We start from the raw sequence: 17,990 nt of genomic DNA, 5'->3' as shown, positions 1-17,990 counted from the left end.
TGCTTACTCACCACTGGAGATTTTTAGACTTTACACTAAAAAGCTACATGATTATTTTATGTCAATCTCATTTTGCAACCAGGAATTGTATGTAACATACATTGTGGGGATAGTTCTGGTAGGCAGGAAGGTGAGGCTGCCTTCAAACCACATCTGGGGAAGCAGATTTTTGGCTAATCCCAAGAACAAAGATGAGGAATCACAGATCTTACTGTCTTTATTTTTCTCTCCCCATGTGCAACTTCACACACATATACATAAATAGTACGTGCATTATTCCGACATACCTACAATATACACACAGTATCCTACTTATCCATCCTATAGGTTACCTATCATGCTCTTACATTCTCCACGGTGCCCTCTAGCAATAAAGAGGAATGAGGAGGAGGAGGGCAGAATGAATCTTCCTCAACTCATGCCATTGTGCAATAGGAAGGTTCTGGATCTAAGAATACACCAGGTAGTCAATGAATTTTCCAGGGATATCCCAGACTAAAAGATAGCTTTCCACTGAGAAAACACAGAACAGGATAGTCTTACCCACATGAACAGAAAAGCCTGAAAAAGTGTTGTATCTATCTCAATTCTGGTACCTTAAGGAAATGCTCCCAGCCTAAGAGAAATATGCCAAAATGTGCATGTGTAGAGTTTTGTGTGCAAAACGTAGTGTTCAGGATGTCATTTGTCACAAGTCTATTTTAATCCACTAGCACACTGCCGTATCTTTGTTCTTTCTGCACTAACTCATGACTTCATATTTTGGACTTTGAGTTCTTGTCTGGACTTTCCAGACTATCATCACAGGTAACTGACTTCTCCCACTCAGAACTGTTCAATTTCATCCTGCAGTCAGTGGATATTTCCTACTCTCACCTGGTGTCTCTGCGTGCCTCTGACAATCTTTTCCATCTGCTTCCATTAAAATAGCATATGGCTTGAGTTTCTAAAACATCCACTTCTTCCCTCATGCCCAAAGTTCAGCCTTAGACATACCTTAGACAGCCTTAGACTTTTGACATGTGGTGAACTTTGAGAAAGTGATTTTCACAGAGAATACAAAGAAAAAGCTGAGAAGGAGAAACTGGATGGTGAAGGAATTAGAAGTCATGGATATGAGCCACCTCTTCCATTAATGAAAGCATGGCATGAAAAGGAAATGAGCATTAGTGATGATAGTAGCAGCTTCCATTTAGGTGGTTACTTTAGGAAAACCACTCTTTTAGTATGTTTCATTTAATTCTTACAATAACACTTTGAAATATTTTTATCAAATACGTTTTACAAATGATCAGACTAAAACTAAAAACTCTTAATTTGTCTTAAGTCTTTCAGCTAACAAGTGTCAGAGCCAACGTTTTTTTCCCAATCCTTTATCCCCCAACCTCTGGTAACCACAGATTTACTCTCTGTTTTGAGAGGTGTTTATTGTCATTGTTGTCATATGCTTTTTCACAGGGGTGGCCAGGGGGTGGTGTGGGGAGTGGATTTGGGAAAAAAATGGAAAATCTGCTAGACAAATTTGAAAAGAGCTGTGAACTCTTATTCTCTGTTTTTATGACTTTGGCTCTTTTAGAGTTTAAAAACAAGTAAGATCATGCAGTATTTATCTTTTTGTGCCTGGCTTATTTAGCTTAATGTAATGTCCTCTAGGTTCATTTATGTTGTTGCAAATGTTGGAATTTTCTTATTCTTCCTTTTTATGGCTGAACAGTATTGCACTATGTATATATACTCCATTTTCTTCATTCAGTCATTCATTAACAGACAGATTGATTTTGAATGTTAGTTGCTGGAAGTAGTTCTGCAATAAACATGGGGATGCAAATACATCTTTGATATATCCTTTTCATTTCTTTGGATATATACTCCAAGGTGGAATTGCTGGGTCACATAGTAGTTCTATTTTTAATTTTTTGAGGAACTGCTATACTGTTTAAAATAGTGATTATAGTAATTTTCATTTCCACCAACAGTGTGCAAGAGTTCCCTTATCTCTACATTCTCACCAACACTTCTCATTTTTCATATTTTGGATAATAGCTGTTCTAACAGGTATGACATGATATCTCATTGTGACTTTAATTTGTATTTCTCTAATGATTAGTGATGTTGAACAATTTTTCATGACACTATTGGCCATTTGTATGTCTTCTTTTCAGACATATCTATTGAAGTTCCTTGCCTGTTTTAATCAGATTGTTTTCTTACTATTGAACTGAATTCATATATATATATACACATAAAATCCCCTTTACCAGATATATAGTTTGCAAATATATCTCCCATTTCTCTATACTCTCTTGAGTATTTCTTTTGCTGTGCATCAGTTTTTTAATTCGATATAATTCTATTTATCTATTTTTGAAGAGTCATGGTTTGAACTCAGGCATGTGTTTCTTTAGAGTTGATAACATTGATAACTAATACAACTAGTTTTTCATATATATAAAATTTAGGAAAATAGCCAATATGGTTATTGAGATTGTGCCAAATGTGGAAGTTATTTCTGAGTAACTACACTCTTTCTCATCCCTCTATTTTGTTTAATAAAACTGAGGGCAACCAAATAGGTTTTTCTTACCCCTGAGTTATAATCTAAGGCTAGTTTTATGACTAATAAATTCCATATTCTAAGAGTGGTAAGGGAATTGAGCATGAACCTCATAAGTCTATTAGACATATAGACTGTGAAAGGGGCCTCAAGATCAAAAAGCAAGGAGTAATGAGACAAAATATAATAAATATATTGTTAAAAACACTGGTTCAATGAGTTATCATACATTCATACATATCCTCACAAATAATATATACTATAGCCCCCATAAATATAATAATTCCTTGGTAAATTTATAAAATTCTATAGTATAGAAAACTTTTAAACCTGTATGTTTTAAAATGGTCTCAAATTCTCTACTGATGTTCCCATTGAGTGGGAACTTGAGTTTTGTCAGGTTTTGCAGCATTTTGCCAAATAAGTGTGATGAAGATAATGTTATGCAGCATCTGAGCCAGAACCCACTATGGGGGTCCGTCCTGCAGATCCTGACTCAACAACAAATGAATAAATTCACTCACACAAAGTATTCAGTGTACGAATGGGCTGGGATGTCTGTGTCCACTTACAGACCATGGAGGAGAGTGCGGTAAAGAGATAGCAGCCACCAGCCTCAAGTAGCCTCTACTCCAGGCTTTTATTTTTTAACAAAACAAGGGTCTTTAAATAAACAGCATTAGAAGGTAATTAATTTCTTCCAATCCTCTGAGTAGAAGGTAGTTAAGCATGTACAAATGATCAAAAGTTTTGCTAATGGAGGTGGAGGCAAACAGACTTAGATGGGGAAACTTCTTTTACAATTTCTAGTATTTACTCTACTGTCCTAATGCCCCAGGGTAACAGCTAGTTGCATTGGACCCATTCAATCATTACAAGCTATGTAAATCTGTGGCCTTCCAGAAAGGTTTGTGACTATTTCCTAAAGCTATCTCTAATATTTTTCATTTATTATTTTTGCCACAACCCTGAGTGAACCCCCATATCTCCCCGCTTTTTGTTTTTAACATTGGGTCCTGTTGATTGAAGAGACATATCAGCAACAGGACTGTCAGCTGAGGCAATAATTGCTTTTATTACAGCTTTGCATCCTAGAATTAGCAAATAACATAAAACAATTATGAGTAAAATTAGCAACATTCTTTTCCAGTCAAAGAGTAGTTTGTAGTGTTACTTGGCATTTCAGTTCACTGTGTGCCATTACTGAGGAATTCTACCAGGGATATGTTAATTTCTTTTAGCTAAGTGGTCACATTGTTAGAAGCTGGAATGGAGGTATGTGCCTAAGTATCAGATGCTGGAGAGGATGTGGAGAAAAAGGAACACTTTTACACTGTTGGTGGGAGTGTAAATTAGTCCAACCATTGTGGAAGACAGTGTGGCAATTCCTCAAGGCCTTAGAAATAGAAATTCCATTTGACCCAGCAATCCCATTACTGGGTATATATCCAAAGGACTATAAATCGTTCTACTATAAGGACACATGCACACGAATGTTTATTGCAGCACTGTTTACAATAGCAAAGACCTGGAATCAACCCAAATGCCCATTGATGATAGACTGGATTGGGAAAATGTGGCACATATACACCATGGAATATTATGCAGCAATCAGAAATGATGAGTTTGTGTTGTTTGTAGGGACATGGATGAATCTGGAGAACATCATCCTCAGCAAACTGACACAAGAACAGAAAATGAAACACCGCATATTCTCACTCATAGGCAGGTGATGAAAAATGAGAACACATGGACACAGAGAGGGGAGTACTAAACACTGGGGTCTATTGGGGGGAAAAGGGAAGGGCCAGTGGGAGGGGGAGGTGGGGAGGGATAGCTTGGGGAGAAACGCCAAATGTGGGTGAAGGGGTGAAAGCAAACAAAACACACTGCCATGTGTGTACCTATGCAACTGTATGGCATGCTCTGCACATGTACCCCAAAACCTAAAATGCAATAAAAAAAATAAGAATAAAAAAAATATGAGCTTGATAGAGTGTGGCAAGTACAGGTAGCAGACAAAGTGAGAGAATAAAAAAAGATTAATATCCTATGTGAGTTGCAGTGTACAACAGAAAGCATAGCAAGAAACAAATTATCTGGAGTAAATGGTGTCTGTGTCTGGAGTAGGATTTATTCAGCCTTCTGAATTGTCCTCTTCAGCATCCCTCGGGTGATGTCTGGGGCTTGTGTTGTCCATGGAAGCCACGTCATCTGAGGTTGTGGATCATGTTGAGTCTTTTCTAGGCTAGCTTGAGTTTTTTCTTCTTTCCATACTTTCATGAGGATGTAGTCTCCATGCTGGTGCTGGTGTATTGGTGTATTGGAAATTCTAGGGTGGTTCCTGTGCTAAGAGACTTTTTATAATCTTTGTTAAAGAGCAGGTTACTGCTTTAAGAAAAACTTGTTGTGCATTATTTTAATGTCTAATTTGGAGAAAAACTAGATATACTTCTTTAACTTTAGCCAATATGTTCACACACATAATTTCTTTTACAACTAATGTTTTAAGACTTGGTTAGACCTTCTAAATAAAAATTATACAACATTTCCTGCATAAATTCCTTTCTATAACATTTTTCATGGCTTTCACAGACAATTTTCAATGTGCCTTATCTTTCTGACTTTGTTGTATAACCTTCCTTACTAAAGCTACATTTTTATATCCATAACTTTCTTAACATTTCTTTCTCTACTTCCTACTTTATCTCTCTCTTTTGTCTCACTTTTTGTGTCCCTCTCTGATATCTGTCTCTTCTAGTCTCTCTCTTATTCGTTCTATTTCTCTCCCTTTAAAGGCTAGTGTTTTACTCATATAGGATTTTGAGACAGCTATGTCAGGGGTAGGGTTGGAATAGCAACAGTGGCCATTATCAGAAAATGGTGTTACAAATGATTAAATTTTACTTAAATCTTAGCAGAGTTTGTAAACAATAAACATATGAAAATTCACTTTGGGTGACCCATGGAGCCAGGGGGCAGTGGCACAGCCCAGGGCAGTGGCATGGTCCTGGGACAGCGGCCGCTTTTCACTTCTACCACTCCCTTTCCCTGCTACTGGGGGGCTGCTGTCTGCTAGGTGGACCTGCTGGTGAGTGCCTCCTGTCCCCCCGCAGCAGGTTAACTATGGCAGGCTGGGCCTGGTTCCCTTTCACTGCTGCCACCACACAGGTCAAGTTCCTGAGAGCATTTGTAGGCTCCAGATTTGTGAGCTTTCTTACTGTCAAGCCTTTCCTTCCACCCAGTGCTCACTTGGCCATTTGGCTTTGGCCTCTAATGATTTTCCTTATCTTTTTATGTATCTGATTGCCTTGTCAATCTCGCACTACCAGGCAAGCTAAAATATTCCCTTCTAATGCCACTTGCTTATGACAAGGTCCCATAGCTGCTGCATGTTTGTTATCTTTTTTCCTACTTATTGGAGGAGGGGGCTCAGGCAAAACATCCATTTCCTCTTTGTTATTTTGGCCCAGTGATAACATTACTGGGATATGTTGCCCTTGTGCATGATTTGGCTTGAGAGTTCTTCCCACTTGTTCCCAGAGCTCTACATTTACCATGCCTTCTGCTGGGAACCATGGATTAAGTGAAACAACAATTTGCATTTTTTTAAACTGAGCCTGTGAAACTGAGTCTCCTGCCCAAAGCCTTAAGCAGCTGTTTCAATACTTTTATATACTGCCTCTGTTGTACCAACTGTTGTCCCATGATGAAACTTCAGCCTGAACAATCCGCTCTAAATTTGGTAATCCTAAGGTGGTATCAATGACTTACTGGCTCACTGTTTTACTGACTTGACAGTGCAGTCCTCTGCCCATTTGTTTTCAGGGGGTCCATCATGCTCCCTTCCCAGCAATGGTCAAAACCTGCCAAGTTTCCTCACATGGGACACCACTGTCGGGCGCACCACCCACAGGGGTCTGTCCTGCAGACCCCGACTCAGTGACAGATGAATATCATACACTTAAACCCAGAATAGAGAGAAAGAGTGAGCTGAGGTATTCAGGCCACTCACTCTAAGGAGTTAATGGCAGCCAGCCTGAAGCAGCCCCTACTTCAAGCTTTTATTTAGTATACCAAAGGACAAGGGTCTTTGGATAAACACCATTAGAGGGTAATTAACTTCTGCCCACCCACTGATTAGAAGTCAATTAAGTGTGCATGGATGATCAAAGGTTTTGCTAATGGAGGTGGGGGTAAACAGATTTATCTGGAGAAACTTCATTTACAATTTCTAGCATTTACTCTACTATCTAATGCCTTAGGGTAAAAGCTGGTTACCTTCAACTCATTCAATCATTGCAAGCTCTGTAAACGTTTGGCTTTCCAAAAGGTTTGTGACTATTTCCTAAAGCTGTCTCTAATATTTTTTCTTTAATATTTTTGCCACCACCCTGGGTGAACCCTCATAACACACAAGGTCTTTATCTTCTCCTCAAATCCCCTTGAACCCCTGTAATACCAGATAAAAAAATTGGGCCAGTCTCTCTGAGGATGAGAGATCAAACAGAAAGGGAGGCACTAACCAGCATACTGGGGAGTGAGGCCATCTTAGACCATCCAGCCCCAGCCAAGACACCAGCTGACTATATCACATGAATGGCCATAGACAAGACCAATGAGGAATTTCCCACTTGGCCCAGTCCAAACTGCCAATTCACAGTATTGTGAGTAAATACACAGTGTATTGTTTGACACCACTATGTTTTGGGACAGTTTGTTTCCCAGCAATAGATAACTGTTACAACTTACTTGCAACCATTATTCCCTGATATGGTTTAGATATGTGTTCCCTCCAAACCTCATGTTGAAAAGTGGTCCTTAATGTTGGAAGTGGGGCCTAATGGGAGGTATTGGATCATGACAGTAGGTCCCTCATGAATGACTTAATGCCTTCCCTTTGGTTTTGAGTGAGTACTCTCTCTGAGTTTACATGAGATCTGGTGGTTTAAAAGAATGTGGCACCCCCACCACTCTGTCTTGCTCCCACTCTCTCCACATGACATGCCTACTCCCCCTTGGCCTTCTGCCATGTTTGTGAGATTCCTGTGACCCATACCAGGAGCAGATGACAGGGCAATGTTTCCTGTACAGTCTGCAGAATGATGAGCCAGTCAAACCTCTTTTCTTTATAAATTACCCAGCCTCAATTAGTTCTTTGCAGTCATGCAAGAATAAACTAATACACTCCCCAAATTGATTGATCTTGAAACGCCGATTACATTAAGCACCTAATTCACATCTCTAGTAAGATATTTTGGGGAATGAGAAAACAGAAATTTGCATCCTTATGTCACATAAACCTTTTTGGTGTTATAAGGAATATTATTTGGGAAAATGGGCAATAGTGGGCTTCTTATTGAAGAAATCCTTCTCAGGAGACTACCCTGGCGTCCTGTTATATTTGAACATATGCCTCGTATCTGGGAGCAAAATTGTGCTTAAAGTTTTTTTTTCTTCCCAGTGGGGAATCAAATGTGATCCTCACCATCAGTAAATTCATCCGTCTATCTGTTCTTACCTTTTGTAGGTAAAATATTCAGAAATCCAAGTATGTATGAATTATCAGTCTTACAATTGAGGGAGTTATATTTGTTATTCCTTGGAAGTAAATATTGAGATATGACTTGCCTGCTTGTCTTTTGTAAATGTTTTCAAACCTCAATTCTATTTTATTTTATCAGTAAGAATTATAATAACTGTCTCATCACTGAAATTAGATAAACACAGCAGGTAAATCACTAAAAGCTACAGGCAGCTATTAATAAGACACTTGAATCAGCAACTCTCCTAGATTATTTTAGCATTCTTCCCAGGACTACTTCATATTTAATAAGACACCTTCCTCAACATAGTAACTTTTTCTGAGCTCCACATGTCCAAAGTCATTTTTTTTTCCACATTATGATCAGGGAGGGATATATATCTTATATCTCCCCTTTCTTTCTTCTTTTTCTTGGCCAATAAAAAGCAATATCTCCAAGTTAAGAATATTTACTTTTCTAAGCTGTAATTTTGTATCTTGTTGCAAATTTATATTCTAAGCCTATTTCAGAGTCTTTCTCTAAAGCTTTATTTTAATCATTTCCAAACATAAAGCTATTGCTTACAATGAATTTAACATGTTAACATCTCTGCAGCATCACTGGCTATAGATATCAGCAGGATATGCATCTATCTAAGCAATTTAACTTAATAAAGCATTGGCAAAACCCCACATTCCAAAATGTCAGTCCCACCCCATGTAATTTAAATCATTGGATACTCATTCATTTGTATTTAAAGCTTTGTTTTCTTTAAGCTTAATATAAAAATTCACTTATTTCTGGAAGGAATTATCCCTTGTCAACAAACACCTGGGTTAATAGTTAAGGACATATTTAACAGTCCCGGAGAGCACAGGTTTACAAGTATAAGACATGGAGAGAAGGAGGTTATGAGACAGAGAAAATTTCATACATCTATGCCCAGGGAAATTTTTTAGGCAGCTCAATTCCTCTTTGTCCCACACAAATCACTTTAAAAGATGAGTCAATTTCTTCCCTAACACATAACTAACTTCTTACAGGATCTTTTCCACTTAGCTCTAACATAATATTCTCAATGATCTCATGACATGCTAGTAAACATTCCCCAATCAGAAAAGTTTTGAAATTTCTTATTTGAGATTGTGAAGATGCCACAGATATGGAACTCTGTGGCCCTAACTACCTTTCCACAGGTATTCTCTATCACCAGAAAACCTATGCCATAAGTATATTCTAAGATCTTTATGTTCAGCACTATAAAATGTTTTGACAGCACAAAATACTGAGAGGGAATTTAAGAGATATGAACTTGCAGTTTAAAAATATTTTCAACTGCAATTTGGTGTTTAGGGAAGATTAGACTAAATTCTTGGTACTAAATTTCCAAATACGCTTAGGATTTGGATTTCATTCTAGAGACAGAAGTTCTCATCTCAGTCCAGGAGACTGGGAACAAAAATATTACTAAGATTAGAAGCAAATCTTTTGTAAGATGACAAATATGGGTGTAAAAAAGGCAAATACAGTTTCTTCTTTGAAAGGCTGGTGCTTTATGTTGTTGCTTAAGACAATTGAGACAATATAAGAAAGGATGGTAAAATGTTCTAAGAGAAGGACTACGTGTTCACTCACAGACTGAATGAGCAAGTGATTCTGAGGAGTTCATTGGAACACTTCACACTTCAAAGATTGAGTTTCTGTTTCCCAGAATTCTCTAATCTCTTTCCTTTCCCTTTTCAAATACTCTCTTTCAAAGCTCAACTGACATTATCCCTTCAGAATGAAGTCTTCTTTGAGCATTCCAGCGCATCCACATATGCCTCTCCCTTCAACTCAAATACTGTTTTGGCAGATTTTACTATAAATTATTTCATAAGTGTGGATAAGCCTCCTCTAAGAATGAAGGTGCCTTGCGGTTAGGAACTGGATGTTGTATGCGTGTGTATGTTATATTTTACCCACCAAATATATTTGTGCCATGAAGTTATAACCACCTAACAGGTTCTTCCTGCCTACTGATCAAACAAAATAAATTCACAAAGGCCATGGCATTCCAGTAAAGAAATAGTTTCATTGAGAGAGGTTGGCCATACCACATGGGAAACTGAATTATTATTCAAATCAATATCAAAGGCTCTGAGGTTAGGGGTTTTTCAAAGGTAGCTTGGGAGGCAGGGGTTAGGGTGTAGGGAGTGCTGATTGGTTGGATTAGAGATAAAATCATAGGGAGTTGAAGCTGTCCTCTTGCACTGAGTCACTTCTGCATGGGGCCATGGGAGTGGTTGTAGATCATTGATAGAGCAAAAAACTTGAGAAGATATCTCAAAAGGCCAATCTTGGGCTCTACAATTTTCAGGAGAAATTGGAGAAGTTGCATATCATGTGGCCTGTGGAATAATGGCTGGCAATCTTTTATGTCCACATCTTAACAGAATTCCTCTACTACTCTTAGCCTGCTGGTCTCTCATTAGCTTTACAAAGGTGGTTGAGTTTTGGGTAAAGGCTATTATCACTTAAACTGTAACCTGAATGTCTCCCAAAGTAGCTTGACCTCAGCCCAGTAATAACTAAGGGAAGATAAAGGCAAACATGGCTTGGTTAAACCAAATCCTTTCACACTATAACTTTCTCAGTGTTATAATTTTTGCAAAGGTGGTTTTAAAGTGTGACCAAGGCATCAGATGGTGTGAGCCTAATTCTCATCACTGTCAAATAGCACCTGTTTGACCTTTAATCAGCCATTTAGACATGAGACAGAAAACTTTCTCTCTGCTTTCATCTGCATGTTGTGAAGATTAAGGAAGATACTGTGAATGAATCTTCCTTATGTGAATCAGTTATAAATACTTTCCATGATGTGAGGTTCTGCTAGCACATTTGATACTAAAAGTTAGTGACTGAAGGAATAATGAATAAATCTAAATTCTCTCTAGAGTTATTCAGTGTTATAAAGTATATAGTCACATTGATCAGGTTATGTTGAGCAAGATTACTAATATACACAGGTTATCAATGAGACTATTTACTAGCACATAGGCCATTAATGACACAATTAGCACAGTTAAGCATACTACCCAAGGCAAGATAATTGGACATTCTCCTTTGAATCTTCTCAAGCTCTCACTCCTTTTAGGAGTGGGAAGGTACACCACGATACACTGGTACTTACGCAGAAAAAGCATCATGCCATAATAGAAACACTCTACCAATTAATGTCTAAACCCAGACTCACTACATGTTTCTTGTTCCATTCCTACCTGTTTGTGTTACTTACTAGCTGTGTGACCTTCAGATATTTATTTTATCCATCAGAGACTCAGTTTCTTATTTCAAGTAATAATTTTCAAAAATTAAGTTATGCAAAGACAAAAATTATTTAACTGTCCGTAAGATGGTACTGCTAGTTCAAAGAGCATTGGAAAACTAGTTACAGATAATAAGAAAAACAAAGTTAGTTAATAGTTGATTGTAAAAACTCATTGATTGTAAGAACTCATTGATTGTAATAAATGTATCAGTATTGACTCCTTGATGCATTACTACACTAATGCAAAATGTTAGTTATTAGAGAAACTGGAGGGGATGGTATATATAGAGTTAGAGGATGAGAAAGTATAGGGAATTTCCCTTTAATTTCCACTAATTTTTTCTGTAAAGGCAAAACTGCTCAAAATAGTCTTTTTTAAAAAATAAAAATAATATGGTTTAAATAAAATTTTGAGGTTAGATATAAAATTTATGAATGTTCTACAGAAAAATAAATGCATATCTTTGGGGTTTTCTATTAAAAAGAAATCATTTGCGTCTTTAACAGAAAAAATGAATAAGTTAACATATAACTTCATAGTGCCAGGACTTTAATCAAATAGTAAATAGCACAATTAAAAACAGGTATATTCTCTTAGAAGTAACCTATAATGGCATATTAAATAATGCCCAGTATGATACTGGAAGGACATGACCCCACGCTTGGTCTTATTTTTTTCAATTTTGAGTAAGTTTTTCTAAATACTCTTGTTATCATTGCTGTGATGATGATGATGTTTCCTCTGGGTTTTCATATCTTCAGCATGTTGCAGCTTTCATCTTGAAATCTCACTTGACTTTGCATCCTTCTTCCCACCCTTGGATGCTCCCCAGCCTAGTTATGAAATGGCCCTCACTTTGTTTTATCCTCTTGGCATTGGCATCCCAAGAACCCTCCTCAGCTTCTGATTCCTCGCTGGCTTAGTGCTCAGCCTAAGATATGACTCTGGGCCCCTGGAAACCGCTGAGACAAAAGAGTGACAAGAGACCCCAAGAGCCTAGAATACAAAGAAATATCAAGAGCACCATCTACCATATTTACTAATCGCCCTGCCTCTATAGTCTCTAGCATCTTCCCTTGCTCAGAAAAACCATCATGAAGCAGGAGCTGAATATATAAACCAAATTTGGCAAGACCTGAGATCTGTAGATCAATCATCTTACTAAAATCTAATTGTGCAAAATTCTGTCTTGCGGAGAATCGACAAGAAAGGCAAAAATAACATAGGACATGTAATAAAAGACAAAACAACCACACAAGAAGCAGACTAAAGGCAGGCTAAACTGCCTGAATAAAAAGAGAAAATAACTGGGTTCTTCTGTGGTACAGTTGGCAAAACAGTAGAGGATAGAAGTTAAAAGTGAAGCTTTGAAATCCAAAATCAGTTTATGTCTTGATTTGACCAATGATTAGATATTAAACGGAACATGGACAACTAGCTTAATTTCTGTGCCTCAGTTTTCTCATAAATAAAATGGAGACAGTAGTAGTACCTATCTCAAACAATTGTTAATAAGGTAAAGACTTTGGCCCTTAATAAACATTCGAATTATGTCAACACTGTTTTCTTTGATCTTTATAAACCAATTCTCCTCCCTGAGCCTACACCTCTCATCTATAGACCAAATAAACAATATGGTCTTGACTGAAACCCAAGGAAAGTGATATATTTCTCATAAGATGCCAGTTTCAAGGGAAAATCTCGGGGTGAAAGTGGTGTCATTAAGTAACTAAACTGATAAGTAACTTCAAGTAGCATTTTGTTTTACATAAACATGAATATCTTTTTGAGCAGATGCATAGAAATTTTACATTAATTATAAAAAGGAAATAAGACATAAAGGGATATTTAACAAGCAGTAGCCATTTAAGGCTATGCCATCACTTCCCTATGCCCTCCAATTCCCTAAGGAAGGTAGGTTTGCTCTCTTTTACCCTTGGGAATATTTGTATATAAGAGTGTGAGATGCAATAATTTATTAAAAGCTCCCAAGTACTTAGCAAATATAAAGTGTTCCTAAATGCAGCATCATAAAACACAGAATGAGATACAACTAAACATTGTGGGTTAAAAATAAGTCCAAATTATTCATAAGTGAGAGCTGTAAAAAAGTAGCAACTTCGAAGGCAGAGGGAAGCAAAATAGTGTATGTGAGAGCTGAGATTCGAAGAAATATTGGGACAGGTTGTAAAAAAAAAATTATCTAAAGGACTAGTGAAAAATACCATTCGTATCCTCGTGTGATAATCACTGGAGCCCCAAGTATAATAGAGCTAATGAACTGTTGGACAAGTAAAACCATGGGTTTTCGGTTTTCTATTTGTTTGTTTTTCCCTCATACAGATGGCTAATACCTTGATGGCATGGTGAACTAACAAGTACTGATCTCAAACCGTACATTATGAGGTCAAGCACAGTATAATAGATAACTTGCTTTGGTATCTGTTTATTTGTATTTAATTAGAAATTAATATTGTCAAGCTCAGAAATGGGAATTTGATGGATACCTCTATATAGCAGCAATTTTCCACTTCTTTGAAGTGTAAAGAAATATGATAAAATCAGAATCTAAGAGGCATTACTCAGGCTGTAGGATGGTAGGAGACCACTAAATCGAGTAACTATGAATGAAAAATACATATGTGATTTTCTGTTGCTCTGGTGCCATGGGCCAGTACTCTAACAATCAGACTGGGTATAGGAAGTATACAGCCCATAAAAATCTGGTCTTGGTAAGTTAAATATTGAAGCTTGAAACCAGCCTGGCCAGCGTGGTGAAATCCTGTCTCTACCAAAAGTACAAAAGTTAGCCAGGCAGGGTGGTGCATATCTGTAATCCTAGTTACTTAGGAGGCTGAGGCAGGAGAATCGCTTGAACCCGAGAGGGGGAGGTTGCAGTGAGCTGAGATTGTGCCCCTGCACTCCAGCCTGGGTGTTGGAGTGAGACCCTGTCTCAAAAACAAACAAACAGTGACTCTTATGCTTTCCTGTGCCATAGGTGTGCATGCATTCTACATTTCTACCTAGTGGTAGAATCTTTTCTTTTTCCAACTTAAATTCTTTTCTAGGAGTTACTATCCCTGCCAGAGCCATAGTTCTAAACCAGGGGGAATTTTGCCTCCCAAGGACATATTTGGATATATCTGAAACACAACTGGCACAACTAGAAGAGGGTGAGTTACTCACATCTAGTGTGCAGAGGTCAGGGATGCTGCTAAACACCTTATAACACACAGGGCAGCACTCCACAAAAATCTTAACCAGCCCCAGACGTCAATAATATTGAAACTGACAAATGTCTGCTAGAGTGAGCAATTTTCCATGGTTTTCTTCTCCCCAGACTTAGCTAGCTGCTAGCATGGAACTAGCAAACAAAGTAAGTAGCATACAGCTTAGAGCAAAGAGTTCAAATAAAAAGAAAAGGGGTACCATTTCCAGAATTTTTATATTGAAAGCCAGCACTTCACAGAATTTATTGAAAAGAAACAAAGTTTCTGCAGATTCTAGTAGTGAAGGCTGCAAATAAAGTGAATGTTGAGCACATGTAAGGGATAATTATAATTTTCTACAAAGAACGAAGTACTTGTTATGTAAAAGTGGCATCCCATGACACACAAGTGTGATGTAAGGACCACAGGAAAGAGAGATCTGCAGAATTTAACAATGCAGGAGAAAGACACAAGACCAGCCCTATCATCATTAAGTTTTTATGAGGAGGGAACTGAGTACACACGCAGTTTGTTGTATATATTTATGCTTACATTCTCATAGACTTCCAACGTTAGTACTGTACAAGATTAAAGATGGGTGCAAATTGTTTGACTCTCCTTCCTTTAAGAGGTGAGCTCCATGTCACTTTCACTGAAATTGGGAGGCCTTTTCCATCACTTGATCAGTAGAACAGAGTTTCTGAGCCCTGGCCTAGGGAGACTAACAGCTGTCACTTGCTATGTTTTGAAGGACTCTTTCTTTTTTTTTAATTTTTTATTTTTTATTGCGTTTTAGGTTTGGGGGTACATGTGCAGAACATGTAAGATAGTTGCATAGGTACACACATGGCAGTGTGTTTTGCTGCCTTCCGCCCCCTCACCCACATTTGGCATTTCTCCCCATGCTATCCCTCCCCAGCTCCCCCCCACTGCTGTCCCTCCCCTATTCCCCCCAATAGACCCCAGTGTGTAGTACTCCCTTCCCTGTGTCCATGTGTTCTCATTGTTCGTCACCCACCTATGAGTGAGAACATGCGGTGTTTCACTGATGTCAGTTTGCTGAGAATGATGTTCTCCAGATTCATCCATGTCCCTACAAAGGACACGAACTCATCATTTTTTATTGCTGCATAATATTCCATGGTGTATATGTGCCACATTTTCCCAGACCAGTCTATCATTGGTGAGTATTTGGGTTGGTTCCAGGTCTTTGCTATTGTAAACAGTGCTGCAATGAATATTCGTGTGCATGTGTCCTTAGAGTAGAATGATTTATAGTCCTTTGGATATATACCCAGTAATGGGATTGCTGGGTCAAATGGAATTTCTATTTCTAGGTCCTTGAGGAATTGCTACACTGTCTTCCACAATGATTGAACTAATTTACACTCCCACCAGCAGTGTAAAAGTGTTCCTATTTCTCCACATCCTCTCCAGCATCTGTTGTCTCCAGATTTTATAATGATCACCATTCTAACTGGCGTGAGATGGTATCTCAATGTGGTTTTGATTTGCATCTCTCAATGACCAGTAATGATGAGCATTTTTTCATGTTTGTTGGCCTCATGTATGTCTTCTTTTGTAAAGTGTCTGTTCATATCCTTTGCCCATTTTTGGATGGGCTTGTTTGTTTTTTTCTTGTAAATCTGTTTGAGTTCTTTGTAAATTCTGGATATAGCCCTTTGTCAGATGGGTAAACTGCAAAAATTTTTTCCCTTTCTGTTGGTTGCTGATTCACTCTGGTGACTGTTTCTTTTGCCGTGCAGAAGCTGTGGAGTTTGATTAGGTCCCATTTGTCTATTTTGGCTTTTGTTGCCAATGCTTTTGGTGTTTTGGTCATGAAGTCCTTGCCTACTTGGAGGACTCTTTCTAAGAGACCAGTGTGTCTCTGAAAAAATCCTAATGTACCCTGAAAATGCCATGCTATAAATATCACATGTATGTACTTTGATCAATAACACCAGATGAGCCCAACCTTTCATCCATCCCCAGCAAGGTTGAAGACATGTAGGCAAAGCTGTCTTGGACATTCCAGACCATCCTCTCTGCCAGCTGATACCACGGCGTGATCTTTTTAGGTACCACATCAAAGCAAATGGCCACCTGAGTCCTGTCTAAATTCCTGATCTAAAGAATTGTGAGATATAATAAAATATTTGTTGTTTTGAGCCATTAAATGTTGAGGTATTTATTATGTAGTAATACATAAACAGAAAAATCCTATTGTTGTACTTAAGAAATAGCATTTTAAAGAAATCCTCACTAGATATTGATATACATATAGATATAAGAATTGAATGGTCTCTGCCTGACCATGACAGATTCTTATGTTCTTATGCTAAAAAGAAAACAGCAGGTAAACATCCCAATTTACACAGTGTTTATTTCAACTGAAGTAAACTTTTATATGTGTGTATATATATATATATATATATATATGTAATTGCATTTTAGGAAGAACTTGCAGGATTGCTGCATAGGTACATACATAGCTATGTGGTTTGCTGCCTTCCTCCCCATCACCTGTATCTGGCATTTCTCCCATGTTGTCCCTCCCCAAATCCCCACCCCACACTGTCCCTCCCCTAGCTCCCCCCCACCCCCAGACCTCAGTGTGAGGTGAGCTTTAAGATTGCCAAATTATAGCATGGATTGTAGCAAAAGGGACAGCTTTCAACTTACAGATAAGGCTAAAATAACAGAATTAAGTTCCCACCAGGTGTGAAAACACTGCCAGCTTAAATCAACTTTGGTTTAGGATTCATTGCCTCTTATTCAGTCTAATCAAGAAATTTGTTAATTGCAAAGATATCCTTTATTATTGTTCTTCAGAACTCCTACTGGTAAACTTTGCCAAATCCTATTTCTTTATCTTTCACCTTGACCAAAAATAAGCACAAAAAACAAAACAAATTAAAAAAAACCATATTTTAATGCTCTCCAGTCCTTGTGATTTGTCCAAAAAGAATATGTTGTTTCTCTAGCTTGTTAGTACTGATGGGGAAATTGATTGTACTCTAGGAGGTCAAGAGAGGGAGGAAGCCAATGCTAGATCATGGGCAGTGTGAGATCATGAGCCAGAGAGGGAGAGTTGTGAGACGAACTGGGAATAATAGTTCTTTCCTGTTTTGGCATGTCCTTTGCAGTAACCCCATGCCTACAGTATATCCTAGTTTCTTCCACTAGAGAAGTTCAAGATAAGTTTATTCAGAATGACAATCTGAGTTCTCTCTAGAAAAAAAAATTGTAATATCCTAGAATTATTCTTCATGCCATTTAATGGTCAAGTTTTCCCTTTTCCAAAAAATGTTCTTTTCCAAGTGTGAGGCCCATAATTGAACATACAAGTACATAGCAGAGCTGGATTATCACCTTCATGTTCTTGATCATG

At 37.9% G+C, this 17,990-nt stretch overlaps 1 non-coding gene across 1 annotated transcript; it reads right to left on the bottom strand.

Annotated features, from left to right (window-relative positions):
- Nucleotides 1–1,483: 1,483 nt before the first annotated feature.
- On the bottom strand, nt 1,484–1,544 carry LOC118147591 (U7 small nuclear RNA). The gene has a single exon (XR_004734035.1). It is a non-coding gene; the product is annotated as a U7 small nuclear RNA (small nuclear RNA).
- Nucleotides 1,545–17,990: the final 16,446 nt, after the last annotated feature.

The sequence above is a fragment of the Callithrix jacchus genome, chromosome 14 (genome assembly GCF_049354715.1).
Source record: "Callithrix jacchus isolate 240 chromosome 14, calJac240_pri, whole genome shotgun sequence".
NCBI lineage: Eukaryota > Metazoa > Chordata > Mammalia > Primates > Cebidae > Callithrix > Callithrix jacchus.
This window is presented reverse-complemented; position numbering and strand designations above follow the sequence as displayed.